This window comes from Leptonychotes weddellii, chromosome 4, assembly GCF_054177405.1.
Source record: "Leptonychotes weddellii isolate Sample4059 chromosome 4, ASM5417740v2, whole genome shotgun sequence".
Taxonomy (NCBI): domain Eukaryota; kingdom Metazoa; phylum Chordata; class Mammalia; order Carnivora; family Phocidae; genus Leptonychotes; species Leptonychotes weddellii.
This window is the reverse complement of record NC_138372.1, coordinates 34817338-34837344: the sequence shown is the minus strand read 5'-3', so window position 1 is coordinate 34837344 and position 20007 is coordinate 34817338.

Sequence of the window (20007 nt, the reverse complement as noted above, 5' to 3'; positions counted from 1 at the left end):
GGAATTTCAGGAAGAAAGATGTCAATTCAACTAAGAAAAAAGATGTGTGATTGGACAGAGAGTGAGGTCTTCATGGTCCCACTATTAGCTATACAACCTTGTTCAAGTCATTTATCCTTCTTGGAGCTCAGTTTTCTTGTCTATAAGGTGATGAAGGGGTTAATTTAGAAGGGTCTTTTAATGTTCCAACATTTCTATAATTGTATAATTGATTAAGATGGAAGATAAACAAGTTCTAGGAAGCAGAGTTGTATTGTAACTTCAAAGATTAAGCCCCTGATTAAAAATCTGGAGCAGATAGAGCATTCTCATTATTGTCTTCATTTTCCAGTAATAGCTTTATTGAGATAAAACTCATATACTGTAAAGTTTACCCTTTAAAAGTATACAGTTGCGTGGTTTTTAGTATATTCACAGAGTTGTGCAGCTATAACCACTAGCTAATTATAAAATATTTCATGACTCCAGAAAGAAATCCTGAACCCATCAGCAATCACTCCCCATTCCCTTCTGCCCTCACCTCCTGGCAACCAGCAATCTGCTTTCTGTCTCTGTGCCTGTTCTGGTGTTTCACATAAATGGGATCATATAGTACGTGATCTTTGGTGTCTGGCTTCTTTGACTTAGCATAATGTTTTCATAGTTCATCTGTGTTGTAATGCACATCAGTACTTTATTCCTTTGATGATTAAGTAATAGTCATAATGGGGATGTGCAACAGTCAGTTGATGAGCATTTTTATTATTTCCCCTTTTGTGATATTATGAAAAGAACTGGCATGAATATTTGTGTATGAGTTTTTGTGAGAACGTATCTTTTCATTTCTTTCAAGTGTAAACCTAGAGGTGGAAATGCTGAGTCATATGGAAACACTGTGTTTGACATTTTGAGGAACAGCCAAACTGTTTTTCAAAGTGACCCCACCATTTTACAATTTTTTTGTTTTTTAAATTTTACCTTAGGATCTTAGGCTAGTTATACATTTAAGCATCATCCACCCATTCGTCACATGTTTATTGAGCACTGTATTAGATATAGAGAGTATAAATTTGTTAAATGTACCTTCCCACAAGTGTGAAGAGTCGATTGAAAAAAACAACAGTGTATTTCAACATTTACAGTGGTTTGGTAACTTCTTCAGTGGAAGACTACAGGAATGGGGATAAAGCATTGTAGCTTGGTGCAGAATTTGCAAAAGCATGAAAATGGGGAACAGCATGGATGTTCAGGAAACTCCCAAGTGCTTTCACTGGAGATGGTATGCAGGGATGCAAAAGCTTTGGGAGGATGTGTTGAGTGCAGTAAGAGAACTGCAAAGAGGATGACAGGCCTGGAGTAGCATTGGAAGAGGTGGACATTGAAAGATGGGAATGACTTTTGAGAAAAGGAAACCAAGATGGAATAAACAAATATTGATCAGGTTTTATGAAGGTAGAGGTGGGATAGAGGGAAATATCTAGTAATCAGTTAAAAATAAAGATCTAGAACTTTGGAGAAGTCAAAAGTAGAAAATGGATTTTTGAAATCAGATAAAAATAATGAAGTGAGAGAAAAACAAATGAAAGCTCTCTGCTGTTCTTGTCCTAATTTGTACATGACCATTACAGACGCCCTGACAGGAGTGAACCTCAAGCAATTGCACTTTTTGCTTATTGTTGAGGCCTTGGTGGTTAGCATGTTAGAGAGCCACGCTTTTAGAAATTAGGAATAATAATAGAATTATAGTCGCATTATAATTAGGAAAATAGCTAGAAATTCATGTACAAAATGAAGAGGTAAGAGAGGAAACCCAATTTTTTGTTATGAGTTATTATGAGTATATTATTTATCTCTGAGTGATACACTTAGTTTAATAATATAAAGTTTCTTAGACAACCAGAACTGGTAAATATTCATCCATTTATCAAATATTATTGAAGGTCTTCTCTGTTCCAGGCAATCTGCACAGCACTGACTAAATGTCCAGAGATAAACAAAAACACAGTTCCTGACCTGAGTTTGTGGGGGGGAGACTGACATTTACTTATTACAGTGAGAGAAGTACTGTAATAGATGATAGAAATGCTATAAAGATGAAAAGGAAGTCCTAATTAATTCTTAAAGGTGTCATATACCTCAGAAATTAGTAATTAATGACAACTGAAATTAGCTGGTATTCTATCTAGATGGCCTGGATATCATAAGCCTTAGAAAATCACTAGGATTTTTAAAGTAGGAAGGAAATAACCCAACACAGAACAGATATGAGTGTATATGCTGCCACACCTACCTTGTTCTCTACAGGTTAATATTAGTTAAGTCCTTATTCTCTTTACCAAAAATAACTCTACTTTTGAGGGGGAAAAGGTGTGTGTGTGTGTGTATAAGATATTCAAGAAAGTACATTTTGCTGTATTTCTATAGATCACCTCTGCAAAAGTGTACTGAACATGAGTTAGTGAAATAAATCAGGTTCTTGAACCCAAGGAGCTCATTTTGACTGTTGATGGAGGGTCAGACAAATAATGATAGTATAGTGTCCATGGGTTTCCTTATTTTTACTCTTTTCTAGCTCAGGAGTATTTCCTCATCTTTGTGTTTCGAGCACCACAATCTGAGCATATCTTTATTATAGCACTTAACAAACTCAATTATCAATGCCTTTCTTGTGTGTCTTTTTCTGCTGGTCTAGGGCCCTGTTTACTTCTGTATCTGTGGCACAGAGTAGATGTACAATGTTTGTTGAATGACTGCATGAAAGAAAAATACATGAAGGGTTACTAAAAACAATACAAAGCCTAACTATCTGGACATAAGAAATAAGAAGACCTGATAAGACTTGCTTTCAGCTAGTTTATCTATACCGGTAGCCAAAAGCGAAAACAAAGGAAAAGATAAAAGAGAAATCCTAGTTGTACCGTGGTCCTCAAGAAGAAAGAAATGGCTCATCAGTTGAGAGAGTTAGTGTTTATGTAGTGCAATCTATTTTTTCAAAAAGTACTCTCAAATTAAAAAAGAAATCATGTGATGGCCTGTCTTTTTGTCTGTCTGTTACTCGACTCACCAACTGAGATGTACAGCGTTCAGGTGACGAGGGTCAGCTCCTACTCTGTTGCTGCAAGGGGTGATAAGTACAGGGGAGGCAGTGGACCAAGCAAGCAATTGCCTGCAATTGTTTCCAGCATCTTCTATTCCAATGGAGTTTAATTAAATCCCTTCTATGAAATGCAAATTTCATGGTTCCCAAGAACAACCTAAAATGTTCTTTCCCAATGTTACATGTTTTGTTATTCACAAAGCAGTACATTTTTGACTGAAGGATTGAAAATTCTCCATCTTCTATCCTTCAGATGTAACTAAGCTACTCAATCTAGAAACTGTGGCACTCATGATTAATTAAGAGTTAGCATATTAAGTAAGGTATTTATATGAATATTTAAGCAAAACTGTCTCAATGAAATAGTTTTTTTAAACTAATATCTTAAACCTTAGTGTGTTGCATTCAAGTTATGCTAATTGAAGTAAATGAACCTGTTGGAAGAGAATGCACTCTGCTCTAATTTGTATACTATATGAATGTTTGCAGAGTATTTGGGGGTGGGGTGGTGAGGGTAATTTTTTGGTTTTTTACTTCTCATCGCCATCTAAGCATCATCTTTAAAGTTCTTAAAACAAGGGAATTAAAGTAATACTTATTTAGGGCCACCATCTGTACTTGGTGATTTACATACATTATATTATTTGATCTTCCCAACAACCCTGTGAGCTAGGGTAGGTATAAGTAATCTCAGTTTTACAGACTAGATAACCAAGGATCAAACTGCTATGATTGGCTAGTGATAAACACAGCCAGTATGTGGTAAAGCTCAAGTTTGAATCTAAACCCAATTCTGCCTCTCAACAAGTAAGTGGTTACAAAAACTCAGCTTATTACAGTTAATAACATTTTTAAATGGTGGGGCTAGTGTCTCTTCAGAAAACTGTTGTAGATTATGACCCCAATTTAATTAACACTGCAGTAAAACCTAGGGCAAATTTCCAACATCCAAACACTAATAGTGAATAAAGAGATAATTTCATGAGCTAAGGTAGAAGTTGGTAGAACTGTATGAAAGGAGCATCACTGGAGATTTATTTTAACCCAAGATCTCATGGTAACCAGAGTTGATGTATGGGATAGTTCCAGGTAAAAAGACAATGTGCTTTCTGTGGAGCACTAGTTACCCTCTTTGAATGAGTAACTACATTCAAACGTCACTAACATTTCTCTTTTTTAAAATAGTTTTATTGAGGTATAATTGATATACAAAGAACTGCACCTATTTAATATGTACAGTTTGATAAGTTTGGACCTATGCAAACACCTGTGATATTATCAACACAGTCAAGGTGATAGATATGTTCAACACATTCCAGTTTCCTCGTGGCCCTTTCTGTATGTGTTAACTATAGACACCATGCCATACAGTAGTTCTTTAGGACTTAGTCATCTTAGAGAACTGAAACTTTGTTATTATTAACAAAGGTATTATCCAGATATCTGGTTTGCAAATATTTTCTCCCATTCCATAGGTTGCCTTTTTCATTCTGTTGTTTCCTTTACCATGCAGACAATTTTTAGTTTGATATGGTTCCACTTGTCTATTTTTACTTTTGTTTCCTTTGCTTTTGGTGTGATATCTAAGAAATCATTGCCAAGACCAATGTCAAGAAGCTTTTTCCCTGTTTTCTATTAAGAGTTTTACAGTTTCAGGTCTTAGGTTTAAATCTTTGATCCACCTTTTTTGTGTGTGTATGGTGTAAGGTAGGAACTTCCTTCATTTCTGCATGTGGATATCCAGTTTTCCCAGCACTACTTATTGAAGAAACTGTCCTTTCCCCATTGTGTGTTCTTGGCACCCTTGTCAAAGATCAGTTGACTATATATGTGTTGCTTTATGTCTGGGTTCTCCATTCCATTGCTATAGGTCTGTCTTTATGTCAGTGTCATACTATTTTAATTACTGTAGCTTTGTAATTTAGTTTGAAATCAGGAAGTGTGATGCCTCCAGCTTCTTTGTTCTTTCTTAAGATCACTTCAGCTATTCTGGGCCTAAAGGTTCCATATGAATTTTATGATGATTATTCTATTTCTTGAAAAAAATGTCATTAGGATTTTCATGGATATAGCAATAAATTTGTATACCACTTTGGGTGATATGGACATTTTAACAAGTCACATGGTAACCAAAAACATACACAAAAAAAACATATAGAAGATACACAAAATAAAAAGAGAAAGGAATAAAACATACCCCTACCAAAAATCAACAAAACACAAAGGAAGACAACAAGAGAGGAATAAAGGAACAAAAGAACTACAATACAGAAAACAACAAAATGGCAAAGTAAGTCCTTTCCTATCAACAATTACCTTAAACGTAAATGTATTAAACTCTTCAATCAAAAGACATAGAATGGCTGAGTGGACAATAAAACAAGACCCAACTATATGCTATCTACAACAGACCCTCTTTATATTTAAGGACACAGTCAGGCTAAAAGTGAAAGAATGGAAAAATGGTATTCCAAGCAAATACTAAATAAAATAGAGCATAGGTGGCTCTATTAATATCAGAAAAAAAAATAGTCTTTAAGTCAAAAACTGTCACAAGCATCACTATATTTCTGTTGCAGAAGTTTAAAGATGTTTAGTGTATGATATGGTTCAGAAATAAGGTGAGAGAAAACCTTTAATGTTTTTGAACATATGTAATAGAATTGAGAGTAAGTATTCTATTGGAGACTTTTATCAATGAAACTCATTATGCACTGGAGTTTTTGTGTTTTTTAGTAAAATTAGTGATCTATGCAAACAAAGGAAGGATTTATATATATAGCTTTTCAGAAAGTTCTACTTCCAGGAGACAGACACCAACATTGCGTAGTAGAAAAAGCACTTCCTCCGCAACTTTTCTGAACCTCATTTTTTCTACCTGTGAAATAATAAATATTGCCCTCCATTCCTCAGAGAAGTGTTAGAAATAAATAGGAAAGGGGCACCTGGGTGGCTCAGTCGTTAAGCGTATGCCTTCGGCTCAGGTCATGATTCCAGGTCCTGGGGTCGAGCCCCGCATCGGCCTCCTTGCTCGGCGGGAAGCCTCCTCCCTTTCCCACTCCCCCTGCTTGTGTTCCCTCTCTTGCTGTGTCTCTCTCTGTCAAATAAATAAATAAAATCTTTAAAAAAAAAATAGGAAAAGCAAGTGTGGAGATTCTTTGACATATATGAAGCACTATCATAACTGCTTTTTGGAAATGATCTGGGAAAATGAATTTGCAGTTTCAAAAATATTCCATCTAGCACAATAGCAATACTGTTGGTTTTAAAGTTGAACAGACCTCAGATTTCTTTCTCTGATTTTGTCACCTCTGGGTTACTTAACTTCTCTGAACTTGTATTCTCACTTGTAAAATGGAAGATATTTTCATAGAGTTATAACCATTCAGTTTTTAAGTAATCTCCATGCCCAATGTGGAGCTCAAACTCACAACCCCAAGACTGAGTCACATGCTCTACTGACTGAGCCAGCCAGGTGCCCCTAGTTGTTGTTATAATTTAAAGAGTAAATGCCTGTAGAGTACCTCATACAATGCATGGTGTTCAATAAAGAGTAACTATAATAACTAAAATTCCAAGCCAATATAAAGGTAGTATTTTGAAAAATCTTGATCTGATTGGAGAGCAAAAATTGAATATGAGCTATGTGAATAAATGCAAAAAATATTCAAAAATATTTTAAGACATGAAACCACATTACTCAGATTTTTGGTATAACTTTCAGATTTACTAGTTATTTAATTTATGTAGGTTGTACAGCATATGGAAAGAGCCATATATACCTGGGTTTGAATTCTGTACTGTGGTGCTATCTGGAGATATTGAACCTTATTTTTATTATTAATAAAATGGGAATGATACCTATCTGGGATAGTTATTATGAAGAATACATTAGGTAAATGAGGCAAATATTTTAGGTAAATGATGCAAAGTGACTAGCATTGTACTTGACGAGCAGTAGATTCTCAAAAATGATTTAGTTCCCTTTCCCAGTCATTAGTTTCATTGTTTTGTGCATAAATCCACCCAGGCATAGACAGCTGCCTAAGCGTCATTATTTCTATTTTTAAAAATCCTATTAACCTTGTATATAAGTGTGCATTTTGGTAAAGTTTTTATGTGGCTTTTACAAGTGAAACTAAACACATGACTTCAGTCTCTGACAATATTGTCCATTTCAACTCTGTATGTAGGTTCTCTTACTTGTGAAGGTATTATTTTTGAAATAAAAATAAATTTAGTTTGAGTGTATGTCCTATAAAACCAGTTTTGATCCTTGGAGGTTTATTTTCTCCTTCATTTGTTTTAGAATTAGCACAGATATGTTTTATAAATTAACCACATATGTATTTTTTAACTTGGGGGATGTTAGAGATAGAACTTAGAGTAAATTACCCTAATTCAACAGAAGTAGCCAGATGAACATCTCTATAGCTCTTAAGAATTTATAATGAATGTGATTGAGCACTTACCTTTTTGAGAAGACACACTGTCTGATACCAGAGAGGTGTATGTATACACACACATACGCATGCACACATGCATACATATACATACACCCTTCTTAAGAAGACCAATCTCAGGTTTACCAGGTAATTCTTTAGAAATTTTAGATTTAAAATTTTTTAATTACAAAGGTTTCCTTTAGAGATCTCAACCTAAGAGATAAACAAAGTAAAATTTTAAATATACTTAAATATTTTTGGAAATTGCTGGCTAGTGAATATTTTAGCTGTTGATCTTACTGCATATGAATTACCCACTGCCCAGAAAAACAGTCTTGTGGCTAGATATACAGTCTCTGGAATCATACGGCTACATTGCAATTCCACCTCAATCACCTAATACTGTGTTACCTTAGAAAAGTTAACTGATTTCTTTACATCTTAGTTTTCTCATCTGTAAAATGAAGATAAAATTACCAATCTCATGGGGTCATTATGAAGATTAAATTAGTTAACAAATATAAAGGGCTTAAGACATGCCTAGCACATGGTAAGGGCTCTGTAAATGATATTTACGATGATGATGATGATGTAGCTAACTATGGAACTCATCTGAAACATGTTTTCTGAAACATTACTTAGTAGAGCTTCCTTCTGCCTGTTTTTAATAATATGTTGTTGTTAAATAAAAAATTATATTGAAAAGAATCTACCACTGGACATGAACATATTTAAAATATTTCACATTTTCCTAAAGGATAGAAAAAATATGCCATTCTGATTCTTCTTTGTGGTCCAGCAGTTGTTCACATATGATATATTCCTACAACTGTGCTGCATAAAGAATGTGTTTTGGCATAGAAACTGCATAATTTGGAGAGATTTTTGTTGATAATCTTAAACAAAAACAGTCAAACTCATTTCAGTTCCACTGGAAACCCAGGGGGCGGAAATGTTTTTGCCAAATGAGAAACAAAGATGCCAGCTTTTGAATTAGGAAGTATTTTCAAGTGTTTGTGTTGGGAAAATGGAAAAAAAAAAATTTGACTTCAGTGAATTTTTATCTACCAAACAGTCAAAGCCTTGGAAAACTATTTCCACTAAACTTTTACGATAAATAATAGCTTGTATTTTATGTAGCCTGTTATCGTTTTCACACATTTTTATGTATTATTGTATCTCCCCATAGCATGTTTATGAATTAGGTAGGGCTGGGATGATAATGCCCATTTTTGACAAATGAAAAGACTCAGGTTTGGGTTAAGCGTCTCTTGTAGTGCACAGTGGAAGTGAAAGAGGCTGAATTAGGATTTAAGCCCAGATATTAGTGTTCTCTCATAAATATCCTATAGAACTTTTCCCCACTATTGTTTGATTTTCCTTAGGTATTGGATTTAATATTAGACTTTAAGAGAGATTTGATTCATTTGTACTTTTGGAGAAGGCTTGTTGTCCCTTATTCAGATTGAATCAGGTGAATATCTGCAAAGATTTGCTTTTCCTGCTCCCTAATCTGCTCTTACCTGTTGGCCAATTCACCTGCTTATTAACACACCTCTGTTCCCTTGAACAGCAAGGGAAATTAAACTAGCCAACTTGTAACTTGTTAGCAGTTCTACTAAAAAGTTCTGTGGGATTTAAAGATTTCAGTGATCTAGTTACCACAAATAATTAGAAATTATCATAATTTGAAAATAACTTTTCCTTAGGTATAGGATTCAGAAGTAGAATATCTGAGACATACCTAATATTCATCTCAGTAGTGGAATATGCATGACAATATGCATGACAATATAGTCAAAAGCTGGTGAAACTTTTTTTTTAAATATTTTATTTATTTATTTGTCAGAGAGCACAAGCAGGGGGAGTAGCAGGCAGAGGGAGAAGCAGGCTTCCTGCTGAGCAGGGAGCCCGATTCAGGACTCGATCCCAGGACTCTGGGATCATGACCTGAGCCGAAGGCAGACACTTAACCTACTGAGCCACCCAGGCATCCCGCTGGTGAAACTTTTGGTTATGTTCCAGTTCAGTGGTTCCAAATCCTGACTGATCAGAATCACCTTAAAAATAGTTTCCTCATCTCAGTCTTTGGGGATCCAGATGCAGTAAATTTAACTGTATTTTTAAGAGTCTCTTTAGGTGATTGTGATACTTGCCCAGGTTGGAGGGTCTCGCACCTATTCACCTATTCCTCTGTAGTAAGAGTTGCATGCTCTACCAACTGAGCCAGCCAAGCACCCCCCTCCTCCTTTTAAAACGTTTTCATTTTGCTAACCTCTTCATCATCTGAATGGCTATGTTTGTTTGTTTGTTGTTTGTTTTTAGGCACAAAATGTTTTGAGCTCCAAGAAGGAAAAAGGCTGGCTCTCGATTCCCATATGAATGATACACCTTTTGGGTTATCCATGGCTAACTTTTAAATACCAGGTTTTTTTCTCCCTTCATCTAAAGAGTTAGCAAGGTCATTCATTTATCTATGTATGCATTAGCAAAAGCATTGGATACCTACTGTGAACTAGTTATTGTGGGTGGCATTGGACAAATATAAGTAAGATACATCTTGACCTCTCACAAACACATTATAAACACAGCATGTTCTAAAATGTGAAGTGTAGTGGAAATACACAATATAAATAGATGAAAGAGATGTTTGGGTAGGTGCTTTAGGAGCATGAAAGAGGAAGCAATTAATGAGTAAAGGAAGACATTGCAAAGGAATACCCTTTTATCTCAGTCATTTAATGGATGATTTTATCGGAAGAGGAGAGGCAGGGCATCAGAACTTGCAGGGGCATGAAAAAAGCACAGCATATTCGGGACCTGCAGGAAGTTTAGTATGGTGAGCGTATAAGGGTCCATGGTAAAATTGGGGCCCAAGATGAGGATGAGATGTATATGGAAATCACATCAAGGCCCTTCTTCCTATGCTTTACTAGAGATTGTGAATTGTGTCCTCATACCAGAAAAGATCGTTAGGTGCTTAAATAATGCCATTTCCTTCTCCTAGTATCATTAAGCAGATGTAGCTGACATCCCAAAGGCCATAAGTCAGACAAGAGTCAGGGTTTTGTAGTCTGTTTTTCTGGCTGTTTTCATCTTTCAGCTTATTTATTGGACTTGCACGGTAAACACTATAGATGACAAAAAAATAATAATTCTCAAACGTTCCCACTGAATTTTCAGTCTACTTTAGCAGATGGCATAAATACTTGTAAAGATCACAATAAGAGATATCACAAAGGAATCTATAATTGCTGAAGAGTCCATCAATAATAAGAGTCCAAAAGATGGAGGAACCAGTGCCCTTGCTCTGAAAAGGCTTCACGAATACAGAGGAGGGATGTGAGTTCAGCCTGAAGGATGGGTCGGGTTGGAAGAGGTAGGAAAGGAGAAAAGTCTGTAAGTGGGAAAATACTGAGCAGCAGCAGGACGGTGTGGAAATGAGGGTTAAGTACTGTTTGGGGGCAGCACTTGGTCACTTGCCTGGAGCTAGAGTTTGTGCAGCGAGAACATCAGTAAATAGTGGCAATAAATAAACGTGTCTTCTACATGAAACGAAGTCTTCAGAAAACCTAGTAAGAAAGGCTATTGCTGAATTTACTTTTGGTCCATCTTAAAGATCTCACATAAAACTCTTCAGCTGAACTTTAAAAAATAAGTATTTTGTAATAGAAGAGCATTTTCTGGCATCAAGACACTTTCAAACACTAAAGTCATTGCCAGAGATTTTTCAGCTTAAACTCATGCTGTTTAAATGCATTAGAAAGAGATTTAGATAGCCTTTTGTTTAATTTAGGCTTTTTTTTTCAAGGAAAAAATAGAAAAGTCTAACCATTGACCCTGTGCACACAGAGAGAGCATAATTGTCACATCTTCAATCTGTTCGATGCCTGCGTGTGGTTCATTGTTTGCCTATAGCCAGTGAACTTTAGGAATAATTCCTCCTTGCCTCGGACAAGAATAAAACTATCCCGGTAAGGGTCACCATTGCTCAGGCATCAGAGATTAATATAAAAACATTTTCTGATAAACTTAGAACATTTTCTAGGTAGATATTTCAGCTTTAACTGGACTTCTCAAACATTATTTCCTGATTTTAAAAAAGCAGTACTGCATAAAAATTAGATTTATACAAGTATTTGCTCACATAAAAGTAAAAATTTGAGATAACTTGGTAATATTTTTGTATGTTCTATTGTGATATTCTATGCAATTTCTACAAAGTTGTTAGTTTTTTACAAATATTGTATCTTACTACTTCAATGTCAATACGTACACTTTAATTTTTCTAAAATGATGCATAATTGTATTTTTAATGGTTATCTAACATTGCATTGATATACTCTGAAGCAACTTAACCATTCCTTTATGGTTGGACACGTAGGTTGTTTCTCAGTAGTATGTGTCTGTTACACATTTAAACTGAGGAGAAACGTGTTTGCACCAAAGGCAGGTTATATGGTCTACTTAAGCAATGTGCGAGCAGAAAATAGATGACAGAAGGGTTGTTCTTCCTTCCTTGTTTGTTTGTACCAGAACACTCTATTATTTACATACATTTTAGCCTCTGTGCCATTTTCAGAAGCTTTATTTGTCTCACTTACTTTTTGGTTTGGGTAAGGCTTAAATAGAAAATCCATCTGTGAAGCATATTGTATATTCACATTGAAGGCTAAAAATCCATTTTTAATTAAAACTTTATTCAGCACTCATGGTTCACTTTGTCCTGTTTTTATTATGAAACACTTCAGTCTTCTTCCTCAAACACATATGTCTTGTACATTTCAAGATGTTCCTTGTTGCTCATGTGGAACTAGCTGCTTTATGTGTCAGCTCACTGCCATATGTTCCGGCTGTTCATTTTGCTTCCTTTCTGGCATTTGTGTAGGCAACATCTTGTATGTAATGCAAGTTCGTTTCATTCCCTTCGCTTTTATAAAACTTGTCAGAAGGTAAAATAGCAAACTGGAAACACTGAATGATTCTCTGGCTTGTTAGGTTATACATGAGTATAAAGGACGTAGCCTTTCTTAAGTTCCTAATGTTTGTAAGATATGAAGAGAAAATGTGTCCAGTTAGACCTGAAGTCTTGCCAGATGTGAATAATTACAATTAAGGTATGATTGATGCTACTTGGCAAAGACACACATTATAGAAATTGCAATTCTTTATATTGATTATTAAACCAAATGTGAAGACTGGAAAGGGAAGGAAGCATAAAAATCAGATTATCCTTTTTATCTTCAGCAACACACCATCATGCTCTCATCTGAAAGTCTCTTTGTAGGATTGTCCACACCATGTAAATGATTTTTAAGGTGGCGGAGGGGAGGGCGGGACAGGAGCAGGAGAGAGCGATGGAGAGAGAGAGAATCTTAAGCAGACTCCACGTCCAGCACAGAGCCCGACATGGGGCTCAATCTCATGACGTTGAGATCATGACTTGAGCCGAAATCACAACTGACTGAGCCACCCAGGCGCCCCTCCACGTAAATGATTTTTGAGATAAATTGTGTTGTACTTCGAGTTAGGTATATTGAGATGAACTAATTTAAAAAGTAGTGATGTTTAAGTTAAATCTGAATTAGAAAAGGCAGTGATATCTGATGGTATTAGAAAGTTTGCCTTTAAAAGAAAATTTTGTCAGGATGGGCTTTACATTCCCTAAACCTCAGCTACTTGAACCCTCATGAGTTCTGAATATTTTAATTTCTCAAATAGTTCTGTTATACTTCCATTAAAATATTTGTTCTTTTAACTATTGACTGCAGTATCTAAACTTATCATATATTTCCTAACCTCCTTGAACTAGAAGATAGTATATTCTAATGCATTCATGATGATTCTGGCTCACCAGTATGAACAGCACATATTGTATTGGCCCACACGGACACAGGGCTATTGAGGTGGAGGGGAGCCTTTGTGGCCCGCAGTGACTGCCTCCACGTGATTACGGCTCTTCGTTTTGTTTTATTTTTAGTATTGATGCTGCTTTGGTGTCTCTGTCCTGTCCTTGCTGACAATTGGCACATGTCATTATTTCAGAATTTCTTTTTCCTCTGCAAATTTTCTGTTTCTGACGTAGAGTAGGCTTGGAGACCCGGTCACCAACGTGAAATGATCGCGTAAAACAAGAACAAAAATGTCCTGTCAGCGACCTCTTAAGTATTAATGTTATGTCATCAGCTCTGACTAGTATGAGTTTTCATGTGCCTCTAGTTCCTTCTAGGTGGATGAACTTGCTGTGTCCAAAGAGTTTAGCGGTCAGTGTAAATGTGAGTCTGTCTCTCCAAATTAGGAGATAAAATTACTTTGGCCTAACATTCTAATTTGATATAAATGTTAACGTGAGAGAAGCACAGGTACATTTAGACTACCCTGAGTCCTTTATATGATAACTTAGTATATCATACACCTTCACCTCCATTGATTAGAATGCATATCTTTAAATAATCATCTTGCACAACCTATAATGCAAGACTTAGCATTAGCCCAGGACGGACATTATGGCACATTTAATTTAAGCACATGGTGGTTTCCCTCTGAAATGGAAACCTTTCTTCAATCATAGCACAAATGAAAGAGCTAACATACAGGGTTTTTTATGTTCTGTGCTGCCATTTTGAAATGGGCTAATAAATTCTTTATTCCATCAGTAACAGTTGAACTTAACATTCTGAATTATGTCCTATAGATTTATGTATTTGATCAGCGCTTTGCTGTCGCTGAACTAAGACATAGAGAAATATGCATCAAGCACAAAGGAGCATTTCCTGAACTCTGTTGAGCACTTGTGTGCTGGGCCCAGTACTAGGTGCCGAGGAAAGAGGATACAGAGATCAATGAAGCTCCATCCCTGCTTTTGAGGAACTTCGAGTCCTAAGGAGAATGAGACAACAAGGTGGGTTAGACTTCAACGTGGAAAATGTGATAGTAAGTATAAACAAATCCAGTTGTGAACTCTGGAGGCTGAAGGAAGAGGAAAATTAAAAAAAAAGAGAGAAAGAGAGAGATGGGGGCTGGAGGGCAAGTAAAACGGCAGGAGAAAATGCTTCTTTCCTGTCTCCAGGACCAAGAGAAATACCTGTCCCCAAACCCACTGTTAGGAATACCAGAGGTGCATTCATTAACATTTTGAATGCTGTTACCCTTCTATCATGGAAAAACAAAATATCTAGGTACAGAGTACTGTGAAGACAAAGGGAGAATCTGGTTAATTCTGCTACAAGAAGAAACGGTCCAGGGAAAATTCTGACATTTGAGCTGGGCCTTAAAGGATGCGTGGGTTTTGTGCAGGCAGAGAGAACAGCTAGGATAAGGAGGACGTCATAATAGAGACTACACTACCTGGCCTACCTAGCCTGCCGCAGTGAGCTCTGTGCGTTCTAGCGGAGGGGGAAGTGCAGGGTAGCGTGGTAGGAGCCCTGGCTTAGTCAAGTCAGCCTGCTTCCTGTCCTGGCGGAATCACGCACCAATGGTGTGTGTTGGTGGCAAGGGGACAAGTTTTTTTTTTTTGGCCTCCATTTTCTCATCTGAAAAAGAGAAAGTACTGCCTGGCCCAGGGTTGCATGTTGCCCAACTGTAGGAGGGAGGCATCCTTCACATTGCACACCAGTCCTACCTATCTCAGGTGGGTTGGGAGGATTCAACAAGGTAATACCTAAACACTTAGCCTAGCGGCTGGCACTATGTGCTCAGCAAACATGAGCTATTGTTAAGCAGGCTGCTGCAATTTTAAGGAATGAATCTCTTTGAAGTCTTTTTTATTTATAAAGGTTTATACATCCCTATCCTTGTTAAGCCAGCTTTGTGTTCTGAGATTTATTTGAGTACAATGCAAGATGCACTTTGCCCTAATATTCTGGGCTTCAACCAAGAGCAAAACAAAACAAAAAATTAAATTCCTCTAAGAGGCTTTGAATGATCAATCTTTTGTCCCCAGTCTTTGTTCATTTGATTCATGTGAATGTCAAAATATATTTATTTTTATTAATAAAGCCTGTCTTCTGTGACCATCCAGTGTTTCCTTTGGGAACTTTTTCTAGTGTAATTTTGGACCCTGAGATTTAAAGATGTTTGTTTTTATCATTTCCTTTTATATCCAGAAGCAAGGCTGTTTTAGAATGGATTAGTTGATTAGAACATCCGACTCAGAAAATGGGACAGCCATGAATTTGCCTGAAGATTCAGAAACATGGCTAGGGGACAATGATTATTACCAGACTTCAAATGTCAGCAAACACTTCAGGGTTGCTGGAGAGAGAAAATAAAACACACAAGTTTTAATGGCTTTTGCTGTGGGGCTGTTTGGGGCATCTAGGATGGAATTATTTGCTGAACACATGATAGTCTTTTTGTTACTTGTCCAACTGGATTAATTGAAGCCTGCTAACAGTCTGTCTTGTAAAATAGAACACAGCCCTTAGCTACTCACCAGTCCACATAGAGAAGGCAGAGCTTAGGGTCTGTCTTCAGAGATGGAGTCAGCAGAGTTTGTGATTATAGCAAGGACCATGACTAGGTAAAGTCAAAGGAGCTTGGTCAGGGGGGCCTGGGTGGCTCAGTCACTTAAGCATCCGACTCTTGGTTTCGGCTCAGGTCATGATCCCAGGGTTGTGAGAACAAGCCCGCCCTGCCCTGGGCTCTGTGCTCAGTGGGAAATCTGCTTAAAGATTCTCTCCCTCTGCCCCTCCCCCCACTCACTTTCTCTCTCTTTAAAATAAATAAATCTTTTAAAAAAAAAAAAAAGGAAAGGAAAGAAAAAGGAGCTTGATTAGTCACAGGTTGGAATCAGACTCTGAGCCTGGCATTCAGAGTGCAAGATGTTTAATAGGGAGTGCCCTGGGTCCACACCAGTGGAAGGAAGGACACAGGATTGGGCTAGGGAGAGGCTGAGCTGTGATGTGGGCCTGGTAGCAGCCTTGGCCAACCCCAAGGGGCTGTTGAGCTAACATGACCCGTCAGGTCTCACATTAGGCCAAAATGACTGTGCCTTTATACCTATTAGTCATTGGATGTGGGCTGCCCCCGGAAGGGTGGGACCTCGGACAAGGTGGCTCTGCAGCTGGGCCAGTCTCTGGTGAGGCTGAAGGTTGAAGGCTGCCTGCCTCCCCACAGAACTGCCAGCAGCTGGGGCATGTCCTTCCTGTCCTCGCCTCTCCCCACCTCCAAATTCGGTTGTCACATACGCGATCCAAACCAGTTCCAGAAGCCTCACTGGACAGAGAGAAGCTCCACCCTCTCCCGTTCCCAGTTTACCCCAACAAAATAAAGTCTCAAGTGACTCACTACCCAAAAATTACTTAACCACTGGGCAGCACCCTCCCCCACCCCCAACACAAAAGCATAGATCCGATACTAGCTCTGTGAGGCGGGCTGTGTTTTCCCCAAGCAGGAATTATAAGGACGTCTTACAGCTCGGATCTCCCGCAGGCTCCAGACCCACAGACACGAAGAGCTGTCAGGCAGTTCCAACGGGACAGCTCACAGGTACCGTACTCAGCAACAGCATGCTCAAATCTGAACTCTTCGCTTTACTGTATTTGCTTTAGCATGTATCCACCCATCCACCAATCCTTATTTTTATTGTGTAAATATGTATAACAATATAATTTTAGCCATTTGTAACTGTACAATTCAGTGACATTAAGTACATTCGCAATGCTGGGTACCTGTCCCCACCATCTATACCCCAAACTTTTTCATCATCCTCAACATAAACTCCGTATCCATTAAACAATATTCTTTCCTTCCCCCCTCTCCCCACCCCCGGGGAACCTCTAGTCTACTTTGTGGCTCTGTGAATCTGCATATTCTAGGCATCTCATATATGTGAAATCATACATTTGTCCTTGTGTGACTGGCTTATCTCACTAAGCATGATGTTTTCAAGGTCCATCCATGTTGTAGTATATATCAGAGTTTCATACCTTTTTATGTTAAATGGTATTCCATTGTGTGTATAGACATTTTGTTTATCCATTCATCTGCTGGGGACTCTTCCTTATTTCTTTCCTTTCTTGCATTGATACTGCAACAATCCCACAAACAGCCATCCCTTAGCAGCCTCTGATCCTTTAATTTCTTCTCTTTCTTCCGAAACAAACAATAAGATGCTCCTTGGATATATTCATTGCCCTTTCCTCACCCTCCCTGACCCTATCCCATTCTCGGCTTCATCATGGCGCTCAATTTATAGTGGTATTCTGTGGCCTTAGCATTGCCTCTACCTGTTTCTCCAAGCTGGTCTGCTTTATACTCCTTCACATCTGATGCTTCAGCCACACCAAGCACCTCACTCTACCCCAAACGTGCTGTGACCTATTACCAACTTGTCTTGTTTTGTGCTGTTTCTTCTGCCTGAAATATAATACATTCCGTTTTTCTGTACAGAAATCTCTACTCACCATTCAAAATGCAAATTAAATGTCATATCTGTGAACATACCTCCCCAACTCTGCCAGGTAATTTGTTTCTCCTTTCTCTATTTTCCCAAAGTATTCTGTTCCTACCTCTACTTTCAGTCCTTACTGCAATGTACTGCAATAACTTACTTGCCCGCCTTTTTTATTAGATTGACCTCTGCTTGGACTGTCAATTCTTTGCACATCTATTCCGTGTGCCTGGAAGCTAGTACTATCCACAAAGAATGCTGCATATGTGAGCAGGGTGGTGGGGTGATGCAGCGGAGTCCCATCTCTGGGCTCGAAGACCACTGCCACTACTGAGTGACAGGGCTGGGGCACCTCACTCTCCCTCTGAGTTTGCTTCTTCATTTGTAAATAATTCAACATCCTAGAGTGGTACTGAGAGCTACACAAAGTGATTGATGTGGAATCGTCTTTATAAAACGATGGTGAGCAGTCTAAAATGGCCGGTTTCTTTAGTCTTCATGTACTTCTCCTTCCAGATTATTCTGCCCTTCTACAGGAAGTTCCCAGTTTTGTGAATTATTCTTTTAAGAATAAATCACCAATAGTGAGGATGTAATTTTGGAGTAAATGATTCATTTGAGTTATTTTCAGTGTTGGGTTTGTTTGTGTATGTGGTTGGAAATGCAGGGATGCAGAGTTTAGGCAGTAAAAGAAAGAACTTTCTAATTGTCCGTGTAGTCCAATGGCGGCTTCCGGCTCAGAGGTAGACAGTTCCCCATCACTGGAGGCATACAAGCAGAGGCTGGTGAGCCTTACTCCTAGAGAAGGCTGATCAGAGAAAGTATGACCTAGTCTGAGGGGCAAAGGCAAAGGAGGGCTGAGCTAGCTGATGCCTGAGGATCCTTCTCTTTCTGAAGGGACATGATTCTAAAATTTACATACAAACCACTCAGAGAGATGGATCAGGCTTTTGTATTCTATTCAGGGGATAGGGTAAAATGGTGGGGGTTTTCTTTCCTCTTTAAGTGAAAGTTGTGGATTTTACATAAGACCACAGTAACAAATCTGACATTTCTACTTTGTGAGTCTGAGCTAAAGCTAAGATTTGGTTTTGAAATATGAAAGTAAACTGTTACTAGCTCAATTTAAGTCTCCAGGATTTATATTTATATATAACCTTTAAAGTTCTCCCAACTTTTCACCCTGGAGAAAAGAAGAAATTACAGTCATCTTACTTAGGCCTGGAAGTCAAGAGAGACACTAGTTGTAGGTTAATGGAACACTGACCCTGTTTTGCCTGGGCTCCCAGCAGTTTCCACTGCCTTCTAACTGATGTGAACCCTCACACCCAGGGACATAGTTATGAGCCTCACATATTAAATTGAATGCTTTTGTGGTCCAAGCTCAATTACAAATCACTTTTAAAAATGTTTCTTCATGGTATTTTTAAGAGTACGATTTGTTTTTAAACATCACCCTTTTACAGTCCAAAGCAGCAACTTCATGTCGTTATTGCTCATGGCAAACCCATTTCAATTCTCCAAAAGCTACTTTTCAGTGTTTCTCTCTTTGTGCTGTTTCCGCTCCAGTGTGCCAGTGTGCAGCTTGCTTTCCCTGTACCCCTCCTCCACCGCCCGCCTGCTCCCTGCCCCCCACCCCCCACCCCCGGACAGAGCTGGGCTTGAGTCAAAAGCATGCCATGTTAGCATTAGAGGACTTCCTGATTTCATCTCAGCTACTTCAAATCTCTGCAGCTCCCCCCACCCCACTCTAACTAAGGATGAAGAAACTGAGGTATGGTGGGGGCAGGGGGTGCTCACAAAGCACATAGTAGCAAAATTAAGCTTGGTCACAAGGACTTTCGAGTCTCAAAAGACTGAGTTTGGTTTCCCAGAAGTAGCACATAAAAGCAGGTGCAAGGAGCTTATTTGTCAGGTGATCCCAGGATCCCAGCAGGAACGTGAGGAAATGAGAAAGCATTTCCTCACAGGGAAGGCAGCTATTTATTCATGGGCAGGTTAATGCTGTGGGCAACTGGGGTTCAAGCCCCTGAGAAGCTCTGGAGATGGTTCACAACAAGCCTCATGGCTCTTTCACCAACTTGTTTGTCATT